The sequence below is a fragment of the Sorex fumeus genome, unplaced genomic scaffold (assembly GCF_029834395.1).
Source record: "Sorex fumeus unplaced genomic scaffold, SorFum_2.1 ptg000003l, whole genome shotgun sequence".
Taxonomy (NCBI): domain Eukaryota; kingdom Metazoa; phylum Chordata; class Mammalia; order Eulipotyphla; family Soricidae; genus Sorex; species Sorex fumeus.
This window is the reverse complement of record NW_026606060.1, coordinates 61,212,637-61,219,607: the sequence shown is the minus strand read 5'-3', so window position 1 is coordinate 61,219,607 and position 6,971 is coordinate 61,212,637.

The following is a 6,971-nucleotide window of genomic DNA, read 5'->3' as shown; positions in this document are numbered from 1 at the left end:
ACGGGACCGGCAGCCAAGTGTGTGCTGTGGGCAGGGCCATACCTCCCCGGTGCTCAGGGAACCATGTGGAGCTGGGGTTCAAACTAGGATCCTGCACGTACAACCCATGCATCTCTGCCCCCTGGGTTGTCACCCCAGCCCCGAGAGAACATGTTTAATAAATATGTGTGTGTGTTTAATTGAATCACTGGGAGATAGACCATTACAAAGCTGTGCATATTGGGTTTCAGTCATACAGTACAATAGTGTGTTAATATTGACGCTTTCAGCATACGTGGTACCCACTGCCAGGGTGCCAATATCCCTCCACCACGGTCCCAACTTCTCCCACTTTCAAGTTCAGTTCTATTGTCAGAGTCTAAGGCTTTGTTTTCACAAACCAGTTCCAAAGTGATTTTAGTAGAGTGCTTCTATTTAAGTGCAGTGCCTTGACCAACATGAGATTTAGTATAATGTAGCCAAGTGAAAAGATGAGAGCAGAATGAAGTTAGCATTCTCCAGAGCCTCCATCTCTTGGAGGCTGAATGGTGGACAGGGTTCATAATTTCAAAGCACATCATAACCTTTACTCAATATGAACACTGAATTCTCAGGATCTGTGTGTGTGTGTGTGTGTGTGTGTGTGTGTGTGTGTGTGTGTAGGGAGTTGTCATACCAAGCATTACTCTGACCCCATGTAGTACTGGGGATTGAACCAAGGGCTCCCATATACAAAAATCCAAGCCCAAGTCCTTTGAGCTCTCTCCCTCTTTCTTTCTTCTCTTTCTCTCTCTCTTTCTCTCTCTCTCTCTCTCTCTCTCTCTCTCTCTCTCTCTCTCTCCCCCCACATCTTCAGGATTTTAAGTGTACTTTGTTTGTTATTTGGGGGCTGGGGTGGATTTGGACCACACCTGACAGTGCTCAGGGGCTTCCCGTGACTCTGTGCAGAGAAGTCACTCCTGGCAGTGCTTGGGGGACCCTATATGATGTGGGGGTTGAACTGGAAACTGCCATTTGCAAGGCAAATGCCTTTACTCTGTACTCTCTCTGACCTTTAAACGTGGTTTTGATGTCTATGACTTAAAAGTGAGACAAAGATCAGAGAGCTAGTACTGGGCTAAGGTACTCACCTTGCTTGCAGCTGACCCTGGCTCAATCTGCAGCACCACTTGTGGTCTCCTGAGCATAGAGCCAGGAGTAAGCCCTGAGCTCAACCAAGTGTGACCCCAGCCCTTCCGCCCCCAAATATAATACAATAAAATAAAAGCTAGCCATCCCTGGTTGATTTCTTGTCTTGTATGGGTTTCTGTGCTCAGGAGACTCTTCTGGTGGTGCTCGCCAAAAGCAGGGTAAGTTCCTGAACCCCTGCCCCATCTCTCCAGCACTTGAAATTAGTTGCAAGGACTCCATACACTTTTGGGGGGAGGGTCTCCCATGTGGTGCTCTGGGGGCCTGGGGAGCCAGTCCTCAGGGCCAAACTCAGTGTTTCTTGGGGGACTCTGTTGTCTGGGCCAGCGTATCTCAGGCATGCACCCCAACATTCACCGTCTCTCAGTCCCAACTGAGTGGATTTTATAACTCAGAGGTAACTGAGTTAATCAAACGGAAAAAAAAATAAATGTTTACTAGTAACTAGAAAAGTTATTTCTCTATTGTTCAAGATAGCCCATGTGGTATACCAACCTTTTAAAAACATGGAAATCATCTCTCTTTTTTTGCTTACTATAAACTCTGTCTCCGACAATGAAAGTTTTTATTTGTTTGTTTTGGGGCCTGCCTGGTTGTGCTCAGGGCTTACTCCTGCCTCTGCACTCAGAGATTACTCCTGGTGGGGCTAGAGGAACCATTTGGGGTGCTGGGGATCAAACCCAGCAAGTACCCTACTTGCTGTAATATTTCTCCAGCCCCTGAAAGCTTTATCAAATAGATGAACATCATTTTCTTTCATGCAATCAGAAAATAATATTAATAGAATTCAGAAGGTAGTTTGACCCATTCATTATTTTCCCAGTATGTTCACATTTTGAAACACATAAGCCCCAGGTGCAAGCTTTCTCACGATTAATTTTTTTTTTTTTCAGTTTTGGGGCCACACCCACCAGTGCTCAGGACTGACTTCTGGCTCTGTGCTCAAGGACCCTACTGGAAATACTTGGGGTAGTATCTGTGGTACCAGAGATCAAACAGGCATCAGACACTGACAAGGCAAGTGTCTTACCTGTTGTACTATCCCTCTGGTCCCCAATAAATGTTTTTGTATTTTTTAAAAAATCTTGGCAATATAGTGACTTGGGGGAGGGCAACAAAGAATTTGGGGGAGAATATCTTCCTTTAATGCAAATAGAAGTCATTTGGTTGCCTGAAGAAACACCAGAGTTTTTACACGGTTAGGTTGACCTGCACAGTATAAATGAAGAGTGGCACCATTTTCTTCTGTGTGTTGAAGATAGGATAGAATTTATTGGTCAAGATGGCTAAAGCCAGAGTCTAGTTTTTATTTTGATGAAACTGCTTTGAATTGAAAGGAAATGCTCTCCAGGATTTTGTAGAGGAGGAAACACATGTTTGATGCTGGGAAATTCTAATGCAGTGTTGTTCAAAGCGTACATGTGCTTTAAAGTTTTCAAACAGCCACACTTAAAAAAAAATTTTTTTTAAAGACTTTCACATGGCTAGTGGTGACCATATTGGATTTCAGCTCTGTTTATTGATGACTGAGGACAGTACCAAGGAAGGTCAGTGCTGTCCTTTACTAGCAGAGTAACTCTTACAAGCTTGGATAAAGTCAGTCAGTGTGGTCTCCTCTTAACCCTCTGCTTTCCACGGATCCTGTTAACCTGACTTTTTTTTTTCTTTTTTGGGTCACACCCGACGATACACAGGGGTTACTCCTGGCTCATGCACTCAGGAATTACTCCTGGTGGTGCTCAGGGGACCATATGGGATACTGGGAATCGAACCTGGGTTGGCCGCGTACAAGGCAAACGCCCTACCTGCTGTGCTATCACTCCAGCCCCAGGATCCTGTTAACCTGAGCATATCATTTTAAAGAATGTCCTTCTCTCTTCCATGTAGATTTCCTAACCTTTCCCCCCGGGAATAGTTATAGTTCTGAGCAACGGGACCTATAGGAAAGTCTGTTAAGTTACCAGAAAAGAGTTTTTGCCCACATAAGAAGACAGAGGATACAAGGAGAACGTTGTGTTGGTTTGTTGTGAGACCTGCTTGTCTCTTTGAAATGTCTTACAGGAGAACATGACATTTGGAATATGGCAGCCATCTTTGACTACGACAGATGACTGCAATACATGGTGAGGATGGTGGAACAGAAAGGCAGGCATGGAACTGGAATGAAGAAGCCACCAGCCAAGACGGAATGGGGGTGGGAGTTCCCAAGCAAAGAGTACTTGAGCAGAGAAGTTCCCCGTGGGCATTGCTTCATAAGCGCCGGGTTCTCTTTTTTCGCCCATTTCTCCCCACCCCCACCCCCATGCTGATGATTCATTTCTAACCGACTGGAACATTTTCCTTTAAATATGATGAGACTGCAGACATTTCTCCTAAAGGAAGAGTACAGAGTGGGCTGGGGAGGTAACTCATTAGACTGGGGCATATGTTTTGCATACGGGGGCCTGGGTGTGACCTCTAGCAACATATGGTGGCCTCTGAGTACTGCCAGGAGCAATCACCGAGTACTGAGCTAGCAGCAGTTCCTGAGCAACAACAGGTGTCACCCCATAAACCCTCTTCCATCTCCCACCCCCCACAAAAAAGGGCACGATTCGAAGCAACAGCAAGATATCATTGGGGTTCCTTCATTTAAAAAATTTATATTCAGACACTGCAGTTTGACTGTAACAAATGTGTTTAAGACTTCCAAAGTCGGGGCTGGAGAGATAGTATGGCGGGTAGGGCATTTGCCTTGCATGCGGCCAACCCGGGTTCGATTCCCAGCATCCCATATAGTCCCCTGAGCACTGCCAGGAGTAATTGCTGAGTGCAGAGCCAGGAGGAACCCTGTGAATTGCTGTGTGACCCAAAAAGCAAAACAAACAAACAAAAAAAGACAAAACACAAAAACACATACACACACAAAAAAACTTCTAAAGTCTTAAGGGACCAGAGGGATAGTATATAGGGTAAGGGGTTTACCTTGCATGCCTCTGTGCAACTCTTTCAAGCTCAATCGCCTGCACCACATATGGTCCCCCCTGGCACTATCAGGAGTGATCTCTGAGCATAGAGCCAGAGTAAGGTCTGAGCACTGCTGACTGCGGCCCAATCCTCCCCCCAGATTTAAAGTTATATCCATACTGAGTTACTGTGTCAGATGACAGTAAGCCAACTGGTTTTAGTATATGGTGAATATGTACTAAATTCATTGTTCAGCAATTTTATGTCACAGTAGTTTGAGAATCCAGATCCACATAGATATGTAGGTCTAAGTAGCAGTCATTTTTTACTGCTTTGCAGGGTGTTCATAGGAGAATGTGCCCCAAAATGCTACTAAAGAAGTGCTATGGGCTTTGTAAGTAACAACTGTGGATATTCTGGTGAGTATGTTCCAGAGTCTTGTGATAGATAGGAGAGCCAACAATCCTCTAGTGAGTTTCTTGTACTCAGCAAACAATTTCTTTTCACTGAAGAAAAATGAGATTTTATTTGACCTTTTGCCAGTATGACACTATCATTTTCATAATATTGTAATGTGCTCGAGTCTCAAAGGAGTCTGTTGTTTATTAACTGTTCATTTGATTCCCAAACTTAATTTCCGTGAAGGCCACCCTGTCACGATCAATAAAAGTAGTTTGTGGGCCAGAGAGATAGTAGAAGGATTAAGGTGTTTACTTTGCCCACTGCTAACCTTGGTTTGGTCCTAAGCAATGCTGGAGCAAACCACGGGCCCAGAGCCAGTAGTAGCCCCTCAGCCCTGCTGGGTGTTAACCACTCACATGCCCATCACCCTGTTAGGTAGGAGGTCAAAATATTTTGGGAAAAGTATTGTTCCATAGCTGTTGATTGCCCTGACCAAGTAAACACTCAGTCTTAGCCATCAAGATGCTAAGGAATCATCTTACCTTCCTTACATTTATGTTCTGCCTGAAAAAAAACTTTTCAGTTGAATACTTGCTTAGAAAACTAGTTGTTCAAAGTAACTAGGCTACTTTCCACATTTCCTAGAGTGAGCACTACTGCCCCCTGGGGGACACTGGAAGAATCCAGCGGGTTACAGTGGCCTCTGGTACACCGTGAGTTACCTGGTTAAAGAAGCGAGATTTCCAGATGGAGCACAGAAACTTGCTTTTCTGAAAAGGCGACTGAGACCAAATTAATTTGGGAACCTCTGCTGTAGATAATGGAGCAAGATTTTATACTTTTTTATAAAGCCCCCTTTTAATGAAATCATACAGCTTTGTAAAAATCTTTTTCTTAATTTCCTCTCCTTCTTCTCTGCAGTATTGTCCCAATCACCAGGTTGCACACATGCGTGGTGGTGGCACTCACCAGGAACTGCACAGCACATTGGGGTGCTCAATTACTTGCCTGCAGTGCTCAAGAGGTCTACGCTTTGTCAGCTGTGCCTCTCAGGCCTTGTACCCCTAATTGAGGCGTCCAGTTATGGCTGTGGTGGTAGGTGGGGATCACTGTAGTGCTCTCACACAGACTCACCAGGGCTCACATTTCTTTCAGTTGTTCCTCCCAATCCACTGGGCCTGCAGTTCAATATGAGGACCTGAGGGCTCAGGGGACCTGAGGTCTGCAGAGCCACAGCTGACCTGAGCTGACCCAGAAGTGGTCGGGGCCTCCAGGGTCACAGCCAGCAGGTGTTGGGGGCCTACAGGGCTACACACTCAGTGTAGCTTAGGGGACCAAGTGGTGTCAGGGAATGAACCAGGGTGGGTGGTATGCAAGACAAGTACCTTAACCCCTCTGCTATCGCTCTGCCCCTCACATCCCTTTTCTTGGGTGTTTGCACGCACATGGCTCTAGTATGGCAAGAAATTGTTTGTGCAGTAAGGGATGGAAAACAGGATTGCGCTCGGCCTACATGGGACACTGGGGATTTGAACTTGAGGCTGTCCACTAACCAGGCCAGTGCTCTAAGCTCCTGTGCTTTGTTCTGGGATCACTTCCAGCTTTGGCAGTTTTCTTTCCATTTGTTTTGGGGCCACACACAACAGTGCTCAGGGGACCCTTGTCGTGCCAGGGCCATTGTGCTAGCTCTCTGCCCATCCCACCTCGTACCCTTTTTTGCAGTGCTAAGACTCAAACCCAGGGTCTCACACCTGTAAGGCAAGTGCTAAAGCATCTGTGAGGGGTACATCCTCACCTACTACAAGTTTTCTTTTGCGGGGCGGGGGTCTATGCCTGCCAATGCTCAGGGGTTGTTACTGGCTTTCTGCTCAGGAGTGAGCCATGGTTATGTTCTGGGACATTTATGCAGTACCGGGGACTCAAGTAGAAATTAGTGGATCAAAGCAAACGCATGCCAGGCCTTACTTCTGTCCCTCTGGTGCCTCTTCCCACCCCTCAGGTTTTCTTAAAAGTATCTAAGACCTAAGACTGGAGAAACAGTGCAGGAGTAAATAAGGCCCTTGTCTTGCACACAGTCAATCCATATGATCCTGGACGGATCCCTGAGCACCATCAGGAACAAGCCCTGCAGGCCTCCAGATGGTCCAAATTGATAGGTTTATTGAGCTCTTAAGAAATCCAAAAGCTATATATCTGTGTTTATAGAATATATGAATATTATTTACTCTTTTTTAGGCAAAGTTCTCTAAATGATGATGCCAAACAACTCCAAAACCATTATAGTTTGGCCCATCAGCACAGATAGATACCTTTTCTGTACCGCGTGATATTTAAAACTATCATCTTCCTTTGTAGAAATTTGCTCTAAAAGCTTTCAAATTTATCACTGAAAACCCAACAGAGTTCAATAAAACATACATATAAAAAGATGCAAATTTACCCAACCAGTTTAAAAA